Below are 23948 nucleotides of genomic sequence, written 5' to 3' on the forward strand. Positions count from 1 at the left end.
GGTGACAAAGAAAAAGCACTGAATATTCAGAGATGTGCCGGGTCATTTCAGTCTGATTAATTAAATATCCTCTCCATTTAACTAGATTATTTATGACCAATTCTCCCTCACGCTGAGAATCTAAATCAAGCAGCATAGTTATTTATTTAAACCTCAAGAGAGTTGTCCAGGGTTTGCAATATTACAATATTTGAGTGTTTCATATTTGTAATTAAGGCTGATGAATTGATTTTCTTGAATAGTGGCACTTTTATTTTTTGATTTACACTGAGGTCAGTTGTCTTCACGGAGGACCATTCACTGGTTTGTTTAAATGTGGGGTATTTCATATTCTAAGTTAAGTCTGCTGATATGTGCCATTCTCCAATGAGTGGGTTATTGGCCCATCTGCCAGGCTGATTCATGTTTTGCTACCAAGAGTCATGAAAATAAGAACAACATACAGTTGCTCATTATGCATGAACATAACCAGATTGACGAGCAGACATCTGACATAATGCATGCTGGATATAGTGACAGGCCTGTGTCATCTGTTATGGACAGGGGCCACTGCTCCACCGGAGGGAGAGTTTTTATATGTCTGAAATGAATTATTGGGAATATATTAGTTTTTTTCCAATGGAATCCTTCAGTTTTCACAATTTTGATGTAAAACATGAATGTATAAATTCATATATAATCTTCCATGACCGTCAAATTATTTTATACATCCTATTATTATTTTATCTTTTTTTCCAGAATATGATCATGTTTTTTTTTTTAATCTGAAACATGCTGCAACTTGTATCTAAAGTAGGGCTGCACAATATTGGAAAAATCTAACACTGCAATATTTTTTTATTTTGTGATATATATTGCAATATGAATACAAATTTATCACATGACTTAAATTTGGAAAGCTTTTATAATTTTACTGTAGATCAAATGGGATCTATAAAATTTTCAGGGTCTCCTGAGACATTTTCATTGTTGTCTGTGCTACTTGCATTGCGTTTCTATTTGCATGTGTTGTTATATGGATGCTCTGATCAGGATTTTTGCAACTGATACGAGTACCGATTCTAATGCTTTAAGCTTTGTAATGCATAAAGCACATTTTCTATCTAAGTATGATACATAAGAGGAGCTTTCTCCTTACCTAAATGAATAAATAAAGGATGCTGCCTACAATCCCTCAAACATGCCTTAAATAACCATTTATTGTGGACTTATAGGGGTCAGAAGCCGCTTTACAGAAAATAATAGAAAAAAACGTAAAAAAAAAAAAAAAAGAAATGACTAATAGGCTTGGGCAGTAATATGGTATACCGCGGGATCTAAAAATAGCAACCATGTAAATTTCAATGTGTGTAAATGAGAGAGACCGCCCTGCGCAAATCTCTAATACAAACAAGACAAACAGGTGACAGCGAACCTAAGGTTGCATATACGGTATTCAGTTTCTGAATGGTTTAGGCACAAGCCAACAGTTTGGTGACCCTGTCTGAGCCTTACGTCATAATTTAATTTTATTATGCACGGTAATACCCGATACCGAGATAAAATAGGGAGGTTTGACGGTATCAAAATTTGGATACCCCCCAAGCCTACTGACTAACAATGCAATTTTGAAACACTTCAAATGATGGTAGAAGAATTCAACATGTTTCAATAAAGAAAACGTTTTGAGTGTAGACAATTTGATGCATAAGAAGTTAAAGTGCACACCACAATATATTACTTTTTTTACTAAAAAGAAATAGGCTTATAAACTACTGTTTATTGCAACAACTAAAGGCCTTTGTTAGGAAAAGTTGAATTATTCATTCATTCATTTTCTTGTCGGCTTAGTCCCTTTATTAATCCGGGGTCGCCACAGTGGAATGAACTGCCAACTTATCCAGCAAGTTTTTACGCTGCGGATGCCCTTCCAGCTGCATCCCATCTCTGGGAAACATCCACACACACATTTACACACACACTACAGACAATTTAGCCTACCCAATTCACCTGTACCACATGTCTTTGGACTGTGGGGGAAACCGGAGCATCCGGAGGAAACCCACGCAAAGGCAGGGAGAACATGCAAACTCCACACAGAAACGCCAACTGAGCCGAGGTTCGAATCAGCGACCCAGCGACCTTCTTGCTGTGAGGCGACAGCACTACCTACTGCGCCACTGCCTCGCCAGTTGAATTAAAAAGTAAAAAATATTTATTTTATTTATATTTCCAGCCAGGTTTTAGTGAATTTGCAGTATTATTAAAAACACAGAACATTCAGTTCTTGTATGTAAAAAGGCCTAAATACATGCAAGGCCATCAAAATATTTGCTTATCTCCAAGTCTTGGTAGCAGCTCTATGATCGCAGCTCCAGACAGTCACAGCAGCTTGATGAGAGAGCAGAGATTTTCTTTACTGGACTATTCATGTAACCAAACAAATATAATGCTTAGAACATCATTGTGCCTCTCACGATCTGTTCTCTTGCTCATTTACTTGCCATGATTTCTGAGGTATTTTATCTAAGTTCCCGGCCCTCTATGAAGAGGCCTTTTTGGGAGAGTTGCGGAGCTTCCGGAGAGGCCATGAGGGCTAGATGAGACACTAGTTAGTAGGGGTGTCAAAGTTAATTGTTTCTTCTGTGCACCGCAATGCAGGTAGAGCTTCAGTAATAATCATAACTGGATTTATAGTGACATCATTTATTACATATGCGCTAAGTCGCGGTAACTTACTATGGTGAGGGAGGTGAGCGCAAGTATTTACAAGGCTCCAACTACTTAAAAATGCAGAAACTGTGCACAATTTGACTGCATGTGTGTTTGCTGGACAGTCTTTCACTGACACAGCAGAAGCCCCTATTTCACTGCGATTGAGAGAATGAACTTAAACTCCATTTCTCTCTCCCATTTGACCTGCTGGCATGATTGTTCCTTTCCCCTCGGCTTTTACAGCGAGACTTCTGGATAGTTAGCGGTGATCACTCTGCTCGCATCACAGCTGCTCAGAACACTGGACATTCAAAGGTTGCACTTGACTCAGCGAGTTGCACCAATAGACTGTATAAGCTGTATATTTTAGCTGCTGTGACGTGAGCAAAGTGATCACTTATGCTCCCACGCATCATTTACCTCTTTGCGTGTTGTAGCACTGCTGATGAGCACACGTGCATCTTTCTCTATGTGTAAACTTGTAAACAAACTTGCGGACAGTTCATGAGATTGGCCAGATTGACAAGTACCGATCGAGTCATAAAATGTGATTATCGGCCGATACCAATTTCTGACCGATCGATCAGAACATCCCTAGTTGGATTTTTATACACAGGTTTAGGTGGAAATTGATGAATAATGTTTACTATTTGCATCTCTATTAAATCTATTAAACAATCTATAAACTTTTTGTTGATCCCCAACATGTTTTCATTGTGGTCTGTGCTATTTGCAGTGTATTTCTGTATTTGCATGTGTTGTAAGTATTTTCATGCATAACAATCTATAAATACTATCAAGACAAAGATCCCATTGAAATAAAGTGTTTTATCATTTCCTGAGTCTAACAGTATTCAAGTACAGTAACTGAATGATAAAATATAAATAATATACCTGAATGTTTTTTAAACGATAATACAATCACACGGCGAGGCAGTGGCTCAGTAGTGCTGTCGCCTCACAGCAAGAAGGTCGCTGGTTCGAACCTCTGCTCAGTTGACGTTTCTGTGTGGAGTTTCTCCCCGTCTTCGCGTGGGTTTCCTCCGGGTGCTCCGGTTTCCCCCACAGTCCAAAGACATGCAGTACAGGTGAATTGGGTAAGCTAAATTATCCGTAGTGTATGAGTGTGTGTGTGAATGTGTGTGTGTGGATGTTTCCCAGAGATTACATTGCATACCTGCGAACATTGCATATCCTGCGAAGTGACTTTTGTGGATGAACACATTGCAATATCGATGCTGAAATGATATATTGTGCAGCCCTAATCCAAAGCTACTTGTTTATTTTGTAAAAATAAAGTTAGCAAAATGTGTAAAGTGTGAACAAATTTGCATTGGTGTTGAATGAGAGATGTGAGTTTTGTATTGTGAATATAATACAGTCACTAGTTTCAGTTTCGCTTTAAACCTTCAATTGTAACCTTTGGCACTCTTGATGTTAATAAATTTAAGTGCATTCGTCTGGCAAAAGAAGACCTTATTCGGAGCTGCTTTTCTCTTTTTTATGCAAATGACAAGGTACTGTTCTGCTTCACAGCATACTGTAGTCTTTTTTTTGGGTAATTTTTTTTGTTTTTGTTATTCTTTTTTGGCATAAAATAATGGCAATTTTACAGTGTTCTGCAGGCGACAATTCTATTTTATTCCTTGTAATAAATGTTGTTTACAGTAAATGCCACTATAGATTTATGGTGCATTATTTAGGGCATCTCTAGCCTAATGGCTAGTGGATTGAACTTGTAACCCAAAGGTTGGCTAGTTCGATTCCAAAGCACGAATTAAAGATGGAGGAGGTGAATGAACTGCTCTCTGTGCATGTTTGTGTGTATTTATGTGCTTTCACTCCTCACTCTAAACATATGTGTGAACTTAGGTGGGTTAAAAGCAGAGGACCAATTTCGAGTATGAGTAAAACAAACAATATTTGACAAAGGCTCACTTCACTCACTTCACTTCACTGATTTTGTTTCATACTTTTCATTCTCGGTCATTTCATTTTCTGTTCTGAATACTGTCAAATTTAAATAATATGTAGTTGCTGGTAGGGTTTTGTTAATAATTTACATTACGTTTTGCATTAATTTGTCATATCTTTGTTAATATATATATATATATATATATATATATATATATATATATATATATATATATATATATATATATATTCTCTTAATTGTTACTTTTAGTTGGGTAAACTGTCTTTTCAGGGAACCACAATTGTTTTATTTGTTTTGTTAGATTTAACTGAACTTGGACCAGGGCTCTCCATATGTTTGCATTGCATGAAAAAGAGCAGCTGTCACATGTTGAAACTACATTAATGAAGAATGAGGAATTTCAACCACAGTTATAACTTTTATTTCTAGTTTCAGTTTTCAAACTATGGCAGAACCTTTTCATGCAGTTTTCTTGGGAGGTACCATTGGGAGGTACCATCAAAGCTAACAAAACAAAACGCAAGAGAATTAGTCCACAAGACAACAGAACTAATTATGTTGTAGGTTAGGTCTTTTGTGTCTGTCCCCTTTTGTTTGCTCTGTCTGCTCTGTGGCATATTGTTGGTGACACAGGAGTATTTTTGCTCAGGTTCAGTTTCTTGCCATTGTTGTGCTTTGATTTGTTTTTTTCTATCAAAATGTTATTGTCTAATAAGGCTATAACATTTCATAAACATTCTTAGCAACCTAGCAGTGACATTTTCATGTTTTTGTGACTGCAGTCAGCACAGCCCAGCTGTTTGCACAGGCAAATATTGTCATTTATCCACATATCATGTCATTAAATTGCACAGTTTATATCACACTGACAGCTTTTCATATGCCAACATATTTTTCAGCGATTTAAAAACATTGACGAACATGTCCATAAGCAGTAACGAAGGCTCAAATGGCATGATCAAAACAATCTCTTTGTCTTGCACCCACAGCCCAGCTTCCTTATCCCCCTGACTCACTGCATAGGCCCGCTCCTCTGACAGTGAAGTAATTAGAAAGGAGGCTTGTCACACATTAGCATAATTAATAAGAAAAACATACCCGGCCCTAAACAGCCGCAACACTATATGGTGATTATGAATTCTTGGTTATGCTGAAATAGACAGTCCATCATCAACATGGAGAACGCTGTTATTGCACTGGCAGGAAATTAAAGTTAAATCCCGGTGCCCTTTAAATGCAGAAGAGATTAGCATGACACATCATTTGCATAGACTGCATTCCAGCATATGTTTCACGGCTAGGGAAAAGGGAAAAAACAGACACCTAATAATTTTCTGTAAGAAAGAAATATATAACTTCTTAAATGAAGTCTCGCCAATGACAACAAAAGAAAAAAGCAAAATCAGTAATAATTTCTGTCCCTCCATTAAAAGTCTTCAAAATGTGGTTTCCGCTACATTCATTTTTCCATTTATTCATTCCTTCATTCACCAAAATTAATTCCCGCCACGGCTACATTACAGCTTCTCATTCAAAACATTCAGTTGTTGCTGTTTATAAATAGTGGGTTAAAATTGCACCAAAACATAATAAAATGTAAGTGAATTATAACAGAGTAAACTTTTCTGTAATCATAGTAGTGCTGTGCGTTATTTGTTCAACCCTTTAAGGTGACATGACTGACTGACTGACAGGGCTGCCTGATGTGTGAGGTCAGCAAATACGACGTAGCTTTCAGTTACGATGAAAACAGTTTCCAAAATTATACTTTATAGATAAAGGTCTATGGCTCTGCATAAAATGACTTTATCTTGCTGGAGTTTATGGCTGTTTTACTTTACTTCAAGACACATTAATGCAATTCTGTTGTTCTATTGTAGACATTCATAAATATTCCTAGCAAATCTAATAAATGTTGGAGACATACTTACTACACAAACACGCTAAATTGCACTTCAGCAGCATTTATTTCAGAGTGCACAAAAAAAAAACTGCACTTGAGCAACGTATATTTGAGGGTATGCAAGACGTTTTGTGCATGAACAGATGAAATCGGCACGCAAGCAAAGAGCTTAGCATGCTCATATTACATGAATGCAATCTCGACTTGTAATACTGTGCTCATGACAGTTTTAAGATTTATGTAAAATACCTGTCACCACAGCTGCAAAAAATCCTAAAGGAAACACTGGAATCTGCTTTAATCTTTATTCTCTAAAGAAACATGGTCACTTTATATGATAAAGTGGTTCAATTTATACTTTTGTTCACATATAAACAGTTTATTAATCTACTGATCATCAATTAACATATAGGCAGATTCTCAACCATATGTACTACACACACAAGAATCCCAGAAGCTCAAACGTGGGCCGGCACATGAAATAAAACCTCACTGGTAAATCAGGCAAGCATGCTTGAGTTCTTGTGGCAAGATTTAAGTGCCGTAAACAGTTTACTGATGAATATTTACATGTAAATAAAAGCCTCATGTTTGTCCAGAAGCTGCTTCATTCATATGGATTTATCTTTTTGATCTCGTCTAAATTTTTGAGTCAACAGACACTTGGTGGAAGGACAGAAATCTCTCAGATATGAAATTTAGTTTCATTGCAAATATCTTAATTTGTGTTCAAAAGATGAACATATTTCATGATTTATTTCAAGAAAACATGATTGCTGAAAACAGTTGTGCTGCATGACTTAAAATACTTTTTTTTTCAATAAAATGAAATTTTGATCCATTTTAATGTATCTATTCCTTGTTAAATTAAAGCATTTATTTTTAATTTTACAAACACCAGACAATTAAATAGTAGAGCATCTTTTACATAAAGCAGTTCTACAGTGGCATCTGATATAGCGTCCTGTGTTGAATTAACATACTTTGTACTCCTTGCTTTACATATTGTTTCCCCTTCTATTTGAATCGTTTTCACTTCTGGCTGTTTGATTGACAGAATCTATTTCTCTCAGAAAGACTCCACTTTGAAAGACTTTGTGGACTTCTTAGGTAGAACAAGTAAGGCTGCACAGCAAGAGAAGTCATGTGGTGTCTAAATGCCTCTTCTTTTGTCTGGGAGGAGACTGGCCGCTACCACCCCTCAGACACTTTTTTTTTTATTTGCTGAATCGTTTGGAAGTAACTGTGCTGGCTGAGAGAATGGAATGTCCTTGGTGTTGCCTAACAACCAAGTTCCTGTCAGAGGAGGTGGAGATGTGGCTTGCACTAATTGAATTTCATCTCTTTGAAACATATTGGCCCTTAGACATTATTAAAAGTGCTGCACTTCTTTGTATAGGTGCAAACAAAACATGAGCGTGACGCTTGCCTCTGTCAAGGTTACCCAGTTCATTCCAGAGCCTGTCTTTTGTGATTTGCTGAAGTGGATAACTGACGTTTCATATTTCAGACACTGATACAGCGATAAAGATGTTGCTTTTATTGACTCCCAGTACAGCACTCATGGTATGACCAGCAGTGTCTCAAATAGGAAAACTCTTTGTTGAATGCACATTGCCACCAAGCACTATCGTCATAGCTGACTCACAATTCAACATCATGTAAGAGACTTGGGCTGTGTGATTTGGGGAAAATGTCTAATTGCGATTTTTTAAAAAATATTTTTGTATTGCGATTTCATTTGATTTGTGAAGTAATTTCGTAGTCAAGCTTCAGCTCAATATTCGTAGCTTCTTACTGCTAGTGAGAGTCAAAAAAGGGAACTGAAAAGATATTCACTAACTCCAACTTCCTTTGAAATTTGTTTAGAAATATTCAGAAATGAAACAGTAATTTTTCTGTCAAGCAAACAGTAGTGAGTTATGGTGTTAATTATCTTCTGGTGCCTTCGTGATGTTTTGTTGGGGGCTGTGTGGTGGCGCAATAGGTTGCACGTTTGCCTCACAGCAAGAAGGGGGCATGTTCGAGCCTCGGCTGGATCAGTTGGCGTGTGTTCACGGGGGTTTCCTCCAAAGACATATGGTACAGGAGAATTGGGTAACTAAAATTGTCCAAAATGTGTATGGATGTTTCCTATTGATGGGTTGCAGATGGAAGGGCATCCGCTGTGTAAAACATATGCTGAATAAGTTGGCGGTTCATTCCGCTGTGGCGACCCCAGATTAAAAAAGGGACTAAGCCGAAAAGAAAATGAATACTTAATACTTAATGATTAGCAATACTTTTAGTTTACTTTTTAGCATGACACTCCATAACTGCCTTTGGTGCTTTTTTAGGGGCTGGTTGTTGCAATTCCTCGTGCTGTGGCAACATTTATGCAACAACTCTTACAAATTACCTGTTTTTGTTTGGTGTCTGAGACTTTGAAACCAAGATATTCCCATATCATTATTGTATATCTTAAAATCTTTTAACAAAACTATTTATAACTCTATTTACCATTATGGTTTAATTATCTTCCTCACAATAACATTTGTAAGTTCTCCATGTATTTATAGACCCTATGGGGTGCACAGACTGTACATTAAGGTCATTATATTCAGTGTTTCCTCTAGGATTTTTTCCAGCTGTAGCGGCAGGCCTTTTTTTACACAGATCTACCAACCACCTGTGGCGTTATTTTTTAAGTGATAATATCATGAGTACATATTAGAAGTTGGGATCGCATTTATGTAATAGCCTACGAGCATTGAATCTCTATGTTTGCTATGTTGAATCTCTATCTGTCGTGTTTGCTGGCATCACGCACCTGTCAGTCTGTCAGTAAGTCAGTCAGTCAGTCAGCACGTCACCTTAAAGGATAAACAAATGAAGCACAGCAATACTACGTTACAGAAAAGTTTTGTAAAAGTTTATAATTCACTTACCCTTTAATACGTTTTGGTGCGATTATTACCCGCTATTAAAAAAATAAAATGTTTTGAATGAGAAGCTGTAATGTAGCTGTGGCGGGATGAATTTTGGCGTGGCGCCCCGCCATGGAAGAATAAATGTAGCGGAAACCATGATATTCTTTCAAGATAAATAAATAAATATTTAAATACATAAATAAATAAATGTAGATATTACATTCATGATTCAAGAGCATTAAAATACTATTCAAAACAATACCTAAAACAATACATAATTGTTTTGTTTATCATCAAAAAGAAAACATAAACCTGATTTGATGCTTTTCATTCATTCATTTTCTTTTTGGCTTACTCCCTTTAATAATCCGGGGTCGCAGCAGTGGAATGAACCGCCAACTTCTCCAGCTTGTTTTTATGCAGTGGATGCCCTTCCAGCTGCAACCCATCTTTGGGAAACATCCACACACACTCATTCACACACACTCATACACTACGGACAATTTAGCCTATTCAATTCACCTGTACCGCATGTCTTTGGACTGTGGGGGAAACTGGAGCACCCCCGGTTCTCCCCGGTTCGCAGGAAAAGCATGCAAACTCCACACAGAAACGCCAACTGACCCAGCCGAGGCTCGAACCAGCGACCTTCTTGCTGTTTTTAACAGGACAAACAACATCATTCAAAATCCTAAAAAACCTTTGGGTTTAGCCAGGATTAAGTGTGAAAATTCATTCCTAACCGTCTTAAAAATTGTTAAATTTGACTTGGTGAAGCTGTCTAAAACCTTAACTTACATTGTTGACTTTACAAAACTGTAAAATGTACATTAAATCAAAATTGATCCCTCTCTTCTTTCTTAGAGCCAGTAATAGTGAATGATTTATTGGCCTATGATAAATATGATCACAATTGCACTAGGAAGTTATTTTGAGTCCTTAAAAGACAACAACAAGTCTTTTAAGGACTCAAAATAACTTCCTTGTGCAATTGATATCACTTTGGGATTGCTGGTTATTGAATGACGTTAACTGGTTTCAAAAGAGTTATTTACAGGATCAGTACATCCCACTATGAAAATGTTGTCATTACTTAGTTTTCCTCATATTACTACAAACTCTAAATAATAAACTAATCAAGTAAAAAACATTCCAAAAATTAGTACACCAATATTATTTATTCATTTATTTTTTGCAGTAACTCTGAATTTAAATGCATTATCTATCTTTTCCTAAAACTGTTCGGTGACCAAACTCTTTTTTTAATGAATATAACTGTTTAATAAAACTGTTTACTTTAAAGGTATTAAAATTAATGGCTATATTCACTGACAAATGGATAAAAATGATTCATTTTTCAAATGGGGTGTACTCATTTTGCTGATCACTGTATATCATGCTCACTTTTTACCTTCCAGCAGACACACAACATCACAAGACGTTATTATTAGGTTAGATTTAGGTCACCAATGTCTAAGAACAATGTTATTTTGTTGATTTTAAGTTATATTGGAAAGTGACCAAAATCCAATGTCTAGCCAACGTCTTAAAGTTGATAAATGTCAAATCGGTATTGGCTACACAATATTAAGTTGAAACATTATTAGACGTTGATATTTTGTTGTTTTTAGGTTGTGTTGGAAAGTGACCAAACTGCAATGTCTGTCCGACGTTGAACATTGATGTCGGCCTGACGTTGGGTTTTTACGTCAAATTGATTTTCATTTCCAAACAAAATGCAACGTCCCACAACTTTGTCCATCTGACATCTGACAGTTGACGTCCTGTACATGCAGGGCGTCAGTTCAAAAAAGATTAAATTTATGCTCCATGCTACTTTTTTTGCCAAAGAATGTTCTGTTTTTCCATTATACAAGTAAAGTACATTGCTGACTAACAGCACAGTTGTTGCTGAAAGGTTTTCATGTTCTTGCATCTTAATAGCTACCCATGCTAAAGAATGAGCTGTATCATTGAGTTTTACCCCAATGGTATTCTTGCTTTGTATTCACAGCCACATCCAAACCACTGTCTTCATCAAGCAGGGTAAAATGCACAGGGGTTATTGCTTATCTGTGATCTAGACACCGACTCACTGACTGCATTATTACTCGAGAGAGCAGGAGTGTGTTTGTCTGTTCAGATCAGAGGGGGAGTTCACACTTGGTGAATGTGACATAAATAAACTGGCACGGTTTGATGAACATAAGGTGTAAAGACATCTCAACCAATCAAGTCTGGACGTGTTGGAAAACATTTTTCTCATAAATGCATAATTCTGCACGGAAACATAGCAGTACATAGATTATATCAAGCAGCTGACATTTCAATATTGGATTAACTCTCTGTGACAGTTCTTCAATCCAATAAGCAAAATGAACCCTGCCATAAATAATAAGAGTAGCAAGTCATCAACTTCACATTTACTATTAACTATTCCCTGTTGCTAGATGTACATAAATACTACAGACTTTCTTTTCCTTGAACCAGAGGTTATCAATCTTTTCTGCCTGCTAAAACCAAGTGGCAAGATTAATGTGATAAGTTTCATTATTATCATTTTTATTACCAATTATGCTACAACTAGTTTCAGTCTTTTGATTGTTTGAATGACATTGCCTGTTTCACTGTTAGTTTCACTCTAATTATTTGTGTTTTGTGCATTTTATGATTGGTGGGATTTTTTCAGACTTTGTACATAACACTGACACACCAGTCTGTCTTTGAGTAAATCAATCTTTCAGCCAATTTAAAAAATACTGATTAATTCGGACACAAAACATTCATTTATTGATTCACTCAGAAAATGAACACTCTTTATGAATGACTCAATCAATCATTTGCTGAAATATTTTATTCAAAGCAAAAAATTGTTCAGGAACTGTGTTGCTTGTAAATGCAACAATTAATTAAGGCCCTCAGTTTTCTCAATCCAGTCGAAGCTTCATTAGCTGTTTAAAGCAGAATGTTAAGGAATTTGGCTAATTTTGAATGAACAAATCAAAAGCTGTTCATTAGTTTTATTTATGATAAATTAACACATTTACATACAAAACAATACTAGTGTTAGAACCATTGAAAGTTAAAAAAGTAGAATTAGTGTAAAAGGGTATTCATTTTAAAATCCCAAGCATTCATTGTTTTGTTGGCAGATTAAAACTAGACTGTACAATTTTCAAAGTTATGTACAATTTTGTCTATATTGTTTCATTCATTAAAGTATTTAACTCTTTTAAAGTGGTGGTCCACTACGATATCATCTTTTAATGTATATGTAATATATGTGTATGTATATGTGTAATGTAGCTGTGTGAACATAATCTCTTAATGTAAAACGCTCAATGCAAAGGGAGACATTGGTTTTTACAGAGTTATTTAAGCAAAGCTTTCAGCTAACAAAGTTCAGGTAGAAAAAAACACATACAGGTTAATGAAATCATAAACTCTTCAGGATACGCGCATACCCCCTACACAGACAACCCGTGCAGCGCAGGGTGTGGCCAGAGTTACTGTAATGTTATAGCAGAGAAATCTAAAATGCCATCCAAATGCTGCTATTTCCACAGAGCTCATTCTGTTTCTGTATTTGGCCTTCCAAAGGACAAAACACAAAGAGAAAATTGTTTACAATTTAATTTGAATGATGTTCCAGAGAACTAAAAAAATATATAGGTCTAGCATTTGACAAATGAGAGCTTCCTGAATCTCTCCCAGTTCAGTGGTGGATTCAGCTAAAAACTCTTTAAAGAAAGGAGCAGCTCCAACCGTAATAGAAAAAACTGTGGACTCTGAGCCACAAACTGAAAGTATTTTCAATTGTTAAAATTAATCAATTACATGCATAGGGTTAATAGTATGTTGTAGCAAGAACGTAAACAAGGATGTAAACAACAGGAAATTCTGTTTGCAAAAGATATCGCAAAGGTATGTGAAAATTTCATACTACTTTCACATGTTTACTCTGTATGTACATGAAAGATACTTGTCAAGTTTTATTTTAGAGAGCAGGCATGAGATCCTTTGTGTCATTTTCTGTCTGATTCAGCTCAAACTGATATGGCTACACTTACTATCTACAGAGCAGAGGCAAAGAGCCTGCTTGTAGGGGTGTGACGCTTTTTCTGGTGACGTGGAGCCGATCTGCGAATCACTGCACATTATGTTAGCTGACAAATCAGAGCCTCTTGAGGGCAGGAGCATGAGCACACATTGCTTTGCATCTCATGAACACAACCAACCCTATAAAAACACACTCTGGACCACCCCTTTATTTGTTAGTTTCATTCATTAGAATTTTCTGGGTTCTGATAAGTAGGATTTACATTCCCTTTTACATTATGTGAATAAACCATGGCTGAGAGTGTTTTCCCTCTTTCCCTCTTACAATATATGTAGCAAGTCTACCACATTTATAAATACATTTCTAATTCTAGTTAGTAAACTTCTCACTTTGTTTATCACAAACCTCCTTCTGAGGCTTCTCCATTTAAAATCTGCTGCAGTGAAGACACCCAGTGTGTGTTTGTTTGCCACACCGATTATTGTGCTCTCAATTAACTCGTGGCTAGGCACATTTTTACTGACATATGGCAAAGCTGTGCATGATCAACAGGAGATGGCTTAGCATAGAAAATAATGAGAGGTCACCTCTCAGTAGAATCAGGTCATGGTGAAAGGTCCAGGGTTTTTTTCTAGCTGCCATTTTAAGTGCCCAGACCAGTATCTGGAGAACATAAATTATCTGGACACTGTGCATCTAACAGTCAAGACTTTTGCACCATTGGGTTTGGATGGATAGCACCGGCCTTACCAATTTGCTAAAATAGGTCCTATTACAGATACTGGACCAGAGATGTCTTAAAATGGATTCTTGGAAAATCAATAAAGTTCATATACTGCATCTATCCAAGTATACTTTTTAATCCTTCCTCTGGGTAGATATTAGTCTGGATATTTGAGAATCATAAATGTATTCAAAATTACTTAAAAATATTTAGCTTGTGCAAAAAAAAGCATTCCCAGTGGTATTTCTGGGTTAATAAAGATTGTTTTTCCACTCAAAGAATGTGACACAGGAGCCCTCATTAATGAATTTAATCTTGAGGAGACTGTGATCATAGCTGGGGTCATAGGGGGCCACGATTCAATTATATTCTTGCTTGACATATGCAAATAACATCTCCTTGTGCTCTTTGGCCAATGTACAACTAAAAATATAAGCAACACTGAAAGCCCCAGTGGGTGTTGGGTCAATGGCACCTGCTGTTCTCTTGTTAATAAGGGAAAGTAGCTCCAGTGGTGGTGACCAGATTCAGCGATATGTTTATCCTGTCATGGATTGAGAGGTAGAGAGAACTCTTTTATATTTCCTTTGCGATCGGTATAGCACTTTACCTCTTTGAAATCCCCTGAATATGCGTAACTAGAATGTGTTTAGAAACAGACATCGTGCTTAGGTTTGTGACTCTCAGAGTTTCACTACATGGTTATTGTGGCTAAAATAACTACAATATACTGTAATCATATATAATGCTACGTAAATTCAATCATTATTTTGTTTATTGTTTCTGTGTCTTTAGTGGTTCAATCATAATTTTATGAAACTACAAGCATAATCTTCTGTACAAAATAAATAAATAACTTTATTCGTCAATTTATTAAATTTAGCGCTTTATTAACAATATTGATTAAGTAGACTTTCTACAGTACATACTGTAACACGTTAATCTTCAATATTGTACTGTAGCACCCATAACTGACTTTAGTTAAGCCAATCTGCTTGACTTGAAGTTATACATTGCTTGCCCATTAGCTTATTGTTTATTTATAATTTATAATGTTATTAAAAATTTGCAGATTTTATATATAGATTCAAATCTAATGCTAAATATTTTCCTAATACAGCAGGAACTTGTATATTAACTTGTAGTATTTTTGGCATTTTGAACTGTTTCACGAGATCTGTCTCTGTTTCCCCTTGACTTTATGTGGATTTTGGTGCATGGCATTTGGTAGCTTTGTGTGGATTTGTTTCCATGGTATCAGGTAGCTCATGTGGAATTGTCTCAATGGCGTTCTGCAGCTTCATGCTGCCTTGTGTCTCTGCCATTTGATCGGTTCATGTGGATTTGTTTCCATGACATCTGGACTCTTTTTCTACATCCATATTTCCTTGCTAGGAATAGATGCTGAGGACTTCCTAGTGAGTTATTCCTAGACCTTACCATGTGTAGTAGGGTTTAATTCTATGCTTTTCAGTGTTTTCTCTATTCAGGCATGTGTGTGTGTATGTGCACTGTATTAAAGATTGTTGTTTGTTTGGACACAAATTAGATGTGTACCAATTGGGCCTGTCAGAGATATTCCTCTACCAAATGTTCATGAAGTACAACAATCGAAACACTCTCATAAAACTTGTTTAGTAATGAATAATTCCAACATTTATCGATTTAACTAACTAGAGGAGGGGAGGATATATAACTTTGCATTGACATATAAACATTACTTATACAAAGTTAACAAACCACCTAACACAGTCTTTCACTAACAGTATTGAACATATAAGGTAGGTAATTATTAAAACAAAAAATTACTTTTGGATTGCTCTGCCTCTATCGCGACCAACTAAACAGCTCGAGTTGTCCTGTGTGATGACATACATTCCATTGGCTGGCTCCAGCTAATAAACTGACTTTGCTAATTTTTTACTGTTATGTACAATTCCGTTATAATAATAATATTTAATAATAATAAAAAAAAACTAAAAACAAATTAATAATGAAATCAAAGTCATGTTGGTGGCGTTGTTCATTGGTCAAGCATTGATACTTGCACTAGACAGGACAACTGACTACAAACTGTTGGAGAGTTATGTAGACTTAAGATGACTGTTTGATTGCAGAACAACCAGCACATTCTTTATAAAAACATCAGCTTATCTACCTGAATGTAGTTTAAAACTATTAGCTCTAATGAATATCAGTCTTCATGCCAAATGGAATCGTTTCAACTCAATTTGAAGTCTTGCAGCTGATGTCACAAATCTTCAACAGTTTGGTTCTGTGACCCAGATAGAGACTGCCATAACATGCAGATGGAGACTGAAATCACAAATTTCCTTAAGTATTTTATGGCAGGGGAAGCCCTAATGCATGTCCTGAATGATGTACTGTATAGGACACAAAATAAAAGATGGTCAGAAAAGTGAAAGTATGATTGGCGGTAAAAAGGAAATTACACAACCTTCTGTTGATTTAATTCCTTCATTATCACTTAGATGTATAATATGCTCGTATATTTTAAGAAACAAATTGGCTGAAATTCCTCAAAAACGCAGTCGGTTGTTGGCAACATTAAAAACAAAAAATGCTGTCGGTAAAAGAGTTAATAGAGTAAGTATTTTAGAGAAGTATTTGACTTGATACTAAAAGGCATCAGCAAACTATTCATGTTGGAAAAATTGTCAATTAACAGGTTTCTGTTACGAACCTTGCAAAAGCAAGTTCAATTGTGAAAGCATTAAATATTTATCAAACTTCAAAGCGACACCGGTGATGGAAAAGGAAAGGACTTTTCTCATACTGCAATATGCCATCTCATTTTTGCATTTTTAAAGCACAACATAAAACATGAATCCCTGCCAGGCAGATTTGTTATTCAGAGTGAACCTTAAGGAGATGGTTCAACTTTAGGATCCTGTGGGTAGTGCTAGAGGGGAAACGACTAAATCTTTAATAGAAACTCTGTGACATCAAAGCCAGAAAGTTGTGTAATGTGAGGCCAGTCTGCAGCTGGCATAATAGTCCATGGTAAATGGGCTTTTCTTGCACCCACCTCCACAGAGGCTTGAACTTAGGGCAAAATGTGCCCTTATTAGTAGGACAGCTGGACATCAGAGCACTTAAAATCTTTCATTTCAACATTCTAATAGCTTGGACTCCTGTAGCTGTGTACCTAAACTATTCACAGTTTTTCTTTGTTGGTTGTTTTTGTTGCAGTGCCAGTGACAGCCACGCTGCGGTCGCCCACCTTGCCCTCTAAATGAGATCCTATTTACAAGATCTCTCAGAGCTCCGGAAGTGCCATCCAGAAATATTTCGGTAGGAAAATATATCAATAATCACAAAAGTTAAAACTTGGACAGTGTTGTTAAAACAACAGTTTTACCATCATTATTAGAAGATGCAGACACAGATTTCTATTCATTATTCTAAGTTAAGTCTTGCTTGTTGTTTCCTTCCTGTTCCTTTATTATTCGCCTCCTGCTGTGTTTCATTTAGTTAAAACACATCTTTTCTTTGATCATTCAGTGAGAAAAATACCTCAAATTGACCACGTGCTCCTTGTTAATGTACCTTAGTAGCAGTGCAGAGAGAGGAAAACTGTACAGTTGCTTAATCACAACTAGCAGACTGTGATGAAGCATTAACACTGCAGGACTGGCCCACCAGTGCCAAAGTGGCATAGGGGGGATAAGTGGTGTGACTTTAGTGTCACAGCATGGCTGGATGGCCTCTGAGATCCAGAACAGGAAGCAGGTGGGGTCACACTTCCCACCAGATTTTCACACGTATACTTGCTCACCTGTAATGGACACTCAAAAAGAGGAAACACAAAGGAAGGGCTGAACACAATGTAGTGGTTTTTAATATGGCATGACAAGTGGTTGTGCCACCTCACCTGTCTATCACCTGTCAAATCTGGGCAATATGTTTGAGCTAGATGTATGAGGCCACAGTATGATACCTGTGAGCAAATGTCACTGTTAATAAAAACTTTAGCGCATAGTTATGGGAATGTATTTATAAGGATTTGCTGTTTGATTTAATTTCTGAGTTCCAAGATTTTTAGTTGAATCTGATTTAGTGGTGGTTTAGTTCAGCCTATAAACCATTTTAGTGTGGTGATGTCATTGGCCCATAAACATTTCCTGCTTGTTGTTAAACTATTTCCAAACTGTAACAAGAGGTAATTCAATTATAACTTGACATTAAAACAGCTATCATGACATTAATTATCAATATGTGGACATTTTTGGATTCTCGGAAGCTATGGTAATTAAAATTGTAAAACAGGAAGTACATTAGGATCATTGCCATTGTTTACATCCCTTAAAATGGTCTATTTTAGGATGTATTGACTTGAAAGATTTGGTTTGATTGATATGAATTCTTTGTTAGTGGAGTTTTTTGAATAAGTGTGAACGCTGCCATAAACTCTAGTGCAGTGGTTCTCAAACTGTGGGCTTCCTCCTAGTGGTACGCGGAGGAACCGCTGAACAATGAAAGAAACAATTAACACTTTTAATCCTTTAATGCGTAATATAACATCGATGTGATCAGCATTGGCTGTTTTGTGAAGCGTACAATCACAACGCTGTGCTTAGAATGTTTATATTAGTGCATTGAGTCATAAGCTGTTATAAATCATTTCCCGAAGTTTAAGAATTGATTCTATAGCGTGATTTGACTGACATGAAAAGTGGCCAATCTCAGTCGACCTTGTCTAGTTGCGTGAAACGTAAGGGCGGGACAAATGCTTTCTGTGTTGCAGAGACAGAAAAAAACAACTGAAAAACAAATGTTTTGTTGGATTAATGCTTCTCGGATGTTTTCACTATAGAGATGTCTAGCAGAGTAATTAAACCGCGGACATATTTCCTGCCTTTTTGATGATCTACAAACACGTTTCGCTCTCCGACAGCCAGTCTCTCGCCTCTGACCTGTCACTCCTCTAAATACATTCTGAATGGCGGCGCGGGATTGGAGGTATTGCGCAATAACTCATTTCTACAAATGTGGCGAGTGCTTTATTTTAACACGAGAGCGCATTCATGTACGCAAATCGCTAAAACAGATATGTGAGCTTTTAAATAGGCTTTTTTTTTCAAATGAACTGCAACTCCTCTCATGATCGCCCGTGTGCTCAGATTGAAAACAATCGCGATCTTTCCACTATTAAAGTAGACATTATTTATCTTTGTTCCTTGACAAAATTTAGTCAAAAGTATTCAAAGTTATTAAGTATTTAGAAATAGATTGATACATGATCGATGACAATGCTAATAGTCTTCTTATTTGGCTGTGTTGTGAAGTGAAACTACTTTTAGCAAAGGTGTATTTTTTATTTTTTTTCTTTACGACAAAATAATTATGCTGGAAATGTTTCTGGATGAGGTATTTGTGTGATTTATACATTTAGCTGTATTCCGATCTGTCTTAAAGCATTACAGGTCAAAGCAATTCGTTGTTACTTATTGTTTATTTATCAAAATTAACAATAAAGATTTTAAAGCACAGCTTTGATAAATGTAGTGTTGTCATTTCAAATACCTTAAGTAAAATTAAGTCATTTGTTTTATTAAATTTTTTTTTTACTGACAGTGTACTTGTATTTTTTTTAAAGTTTCTATTTTAGATTAGGTTAAATGTAAAATAAAATCTACATGTGATGTACAGCTTTTTAAGAAACAAATTTGCCATATTGTAAAGAAAAATAGCGTAAAATATGTAAATAAAAGGCTAAATTAAATCTTTTTACCATATACTTCAATTAAACCTTTCAAAGCTTGTAAATATCGTTTTTAAAAAATGGGCAAAAAGTGTCTCTATGGCCTTAAAGATTATTTGGTAGTTTTACCAGTGCTATTGAAAAAGATTAATTGTCATGAAAGGAAAAATTGACTATACTTTCTTTGTTTGTGCAATTTCCTATACATGTAGCTTTGGGATTTAAGCAATTAAACCATTCAATCAGGTTTGAACGTAAAAAAAGTGATTTCATTATGAAACTCTGAATTTTTTTTTTCAAAAGTAACCAACTAGTACTTTTTAAAAGAGTACTTTGTACTTTTACCTAATATTAATATTATTTACTAAAATTTGTGTTATTTTAGCAGTGTAATAGTATTTTTACTTGAGTACAAAAAAAAATTTCACAAGCATTTAGTGCAGGTTTATTATATTATTAATATATGATTAATAAATATTATTTATTATTATTATTATATTTATTATATTATTATTTATTATATATGTTTTTTTATTTGTATCTATTCCTATGCAATGTTTTATGGGTTGCTGAGAATACTTTTCAGGTCTTCAATACATGTCAGTCTTGAAAAAAAAAAAAATAGGTGCTGGAATTGATTTTCATTAGGCTGTGCCTGTATGAACCCTGTCATATGTACATTTAACATATATTTCAAGATATATCTGAAAGTGTAGGAATGTGACATATAGCCTATATTTATAAGGTAAAAGCAACATCTCCAGCTTTTGATGAATAGGCTACAATGAATACTTTAGATTTAAGTACAGCAGTCTTCTTTTACTTTTTAAGAACAGCGCCATTTTTTAATGAACTTTTAAAAGCACATTTTAACAAAAACTTTTTTTTTTATTATCTGCAAGCACAGTTAATGTTCAGACTATTTCAAATGTTTAAAGTGACTGATAATAATACATATTCTTAATAATAGGAATTAATCTGCATCGTTTTTAAACTGTGCACACCTGTAGCTGCTTAATTAGGCCTATGACGCTATTTTTTAATACTGGTTAAAAAATAGCGTCGTAAGGTGGTACTTGGAGAGACAATTTTTTTCTAAGGTGGTACTTGGTGAAAAAAGTTTGAGAACCACTGCTCTAGTGCAAACTAAACAAACTTCTAAAACAAAATCTGGTGCAATTTAAATAGAATATGTAGCAAAGACATTTGACACAAAAACAGGACATGATGTCACAATTGTGACAATAAAATTGACCGATCCTCAAGCATACCTGTTTTTTTTTTCTCAGTCATAGTGTGGCTAGTTACAGTTGAAAATAGGCATTGGAGATATGTTTTTCATGGTGGAGCAAATTCTGGTGTTGTTTGTCCATTATCCATTGGGTCCACATGACATGTCACAGTGCTGCGGGTGCTATTTGTGTGACCAAAGTGCAATATGCCGTCAATCAGCTGTGCTGCAGAAATAGCTCAATTGTAGCTTCAGTAGCGGCAGTAAAACTAACTACTTTTCAATAAATGTGTCCTGATGTAATTGATAATACCTGCTTTACTGTCAGGTTATCCAGTTTAATGATGCTTACGTTACATTTAATGTTTTTGTTACCCTTTGAAGTAGAGCTGCACTAACGCTTAAACAATGTCTTACTTTCATCATTAATGATTGGAGTAAATGGCTGTTTAAGTGTTTTTTTTACTGTCATAAGAAAAACAAAAGAAGTCAGAATAATTAGCCTCCCTTTGCTTTTTTTTGTATATTTGCCAATTGAGGTTTAACAGAGCAAAGAAATTTTCACAGTATGTCAGATAAAAAAAATTTTCTACTGGAAAAAGTATTATTTGTTTTTAGGCTAGAATAAAAGCAGTTTTAATTTTTTAAACACCATTTTAATGTCAATATTATTAGCCTTTTAAAGCTATATTTTTTTAGTTAGTCTACAGAACAAACCATCATTATACAATAACTTGCCTAATTACCCTAACATGCCTAGTTAACCTAATTTACCTAGGTAAGCCTTTAAATGTCACTTTAAGCTTCATAGAAGTGTCTTGAAAAATATCTAGTATTATGTATGGCAAAGATAAAATAAATCAGTTTTCAGAAATGATTTATTCAAACTATTATGTTTAGAAATGTGTTGGAAATCTTTCAGTTAAACTGAAATTAGGGCAAATAATAAACAAGGGGGCTAATGATTCTGACTTCAACTATATATTTGGTGTTAACTTCCATAGTGTTTATTTTCAGTGGCAAAAAACTTGTTCACTGTGAATATCATTTTAAAGGTTACCTAACAGGCAACTGCAAAGTCACTGCTAGTGTGAATGAGGCTTTTCTGTGATCAGGTAAACTACATTTTCAAATGCTTTTTACACTCATCTCAGTGTAAAGTATTTATAGGCTTTAGTAGTCAATAGGCTACTTTTACTAGTGTAGTGCCCTGAGAGCTTTGCTGTTGTATGAAGGGGATTTTGAACAAGGTAGATAGAAATATCAGCAAGTTTGTAAGTTCTTGGAAGTCTATGGTTCAGCAGTACACTAGACAGGAAGGATCTAATCCTAAATTAGTTTTTTTCTTTAAATAGTGTTGTTTTACATCAGTGGTCAGATGTGTTTTCTGACCAAGAAAGGCTACACAAAAGTCCTAAAGACGACAAGACGAACACTGGCAAGTGCATCTCAAGGCAACAGCTGAGAGAGAGAGAGAGAGAGAGAGAGAGAGAGAGAGAGAGAGAGAGAGAGAGAGAGAGAGAGCAGTAGCTTTTACCTGTCAGTGGGTGGCACATGGCTCCTGAATAGTGTAAAACTAAAAATGAAATAGTGCATTTATTCCTTTTTTAATTTCAACTGATTTTTTGTTTTACATTTACCCATTAAAAAGACACCGTCTCATGTAAAAAGTGTTAAATTCTAAACATTAAAAATTATTTGTTATTATTCTACTGTTGAAAAAAAGTTTAACAGAAAGGATATTGTTAGGTATTCAAGTTCAGTAACTGTATCATGGCTGTGAATGCATTTGTCAAGTATTCTATGTTGACTCAGTGTGTGGACTTAATTTGCATACTGTTGTCTGACCTTGTGTCTTAAAGTGATTAATTTTAACATCTAGCTGTGCTTGCCTTTTGAAGTTAAATGTATGTAGTTACACTTCTGGAACTTGTTAATTCCATCCAACAATTTCTTCCCTTGAGATCCTTATTCAAAAGGAGTGAGATACTCCTATCTTCTTCCTTTGAACACCATACCCATTCACTTTCAATTTGGGATGCTAATAGGAATAAAAGTAACTAATAGTCGTCATTACTTAGTCATCAAGCTGAATACGAAATGGCTTCCTTTAAGAATTGATGTGAGATTATAAAAATATACCCTTGACCGCTGGGACTCCCTGTGCGTGCCATACATCTGATCATTTCCGGAACATTTTCTGCAAGATAGTTTCGGATGCCTGCGAGCGAGAAGCCTATCTTTCACCAGTCCTACTCTTTATGTCACTTCACAACTTCCCCCGCCTCCCAGTGAATTTTTATTTTTAACCACTGTCTGTTTTGTGACAAAGCATCGGTGGAGCACAAATGAAACAGCAGGCAGTTCAGAATGAAACAGCAGACAAAGTGAACGGTGGAGATGAGAGAATGCGCTGACTGGAAGCGCTGGGCTAATATAACACCACAAAGCGAAGAGCTCAGGAGGGGTCAGTCAGTGAGTGTGAGTCATCCTGCTGGTGCTTTTCCATTTATTTTCAGCACTATCGGCATCTTAGTCGGACGCTCCTCTCCTCAGACTCTGAAGGAATGTGGTTTTTAATAGCAAACGCTGAGGCTTTTGTGAAGGATGACAGTTCTTCAGGCCAGATCATAATGTTCTTGGATCTGCAGAAGGTTCAGTAAATATGTGCATAAAACATTACTTTGCTTTACTGTTTGGCTGTTTATACTCCTGGTATTAAGATGCGTTTTGACACATTCCCATTCGTGCCTGCTTTTTAAATCT

At 35.7% G+C, this 23948-nt stretch overlaps 1 protein-coding gene across 7 annotated transcripts in view; it reads left to right on the forward strand.

Annotated features, from left to right (window-relative positions):
• The window catches only part of yes1 (YES proto-oncogene 1, Src family tyrosine kinase), a 262958-nt gene that overhangs the window by 14603 nt on the left and 224407 nt on the right, over positions 1–23948 (forward strand). For 3 of the 7 annotated variants that reach the window (XM_087239180.1, XM_087239178.1, XM_087239177.1), the window contains exon 3: positions 17440–17541. The exons of 2 other annotated variants lie outside the window; for them this stretch is intronic. The gene's annotated coding sequence lies outside the window, so the exon portion shown is untranslated. Of the gene's footprint in view, positions 1–14678; positions 14788–17439; positions 17542–23948 lie in introns of those variants that run through there. 2 more of the 7 variants (XM_087239183.1, XM_087239182.1) reach the window with 1 other exon arrangement.

This window comes from Danio rerio, chromosome 2 (genome assembly GCF_052040795.2).
Source record: "Danio rerio strain M-AB ecotype USA chromosome 2, GRCz13ab, whole genome shotgun sequence".
In the NCBI taxonomy this organism is placed as follows: Eukaryota; Metazoa; Chordata; class Actinopteri; order Cypriniformes; family Danionidae; genus Danio; species Danio rerio.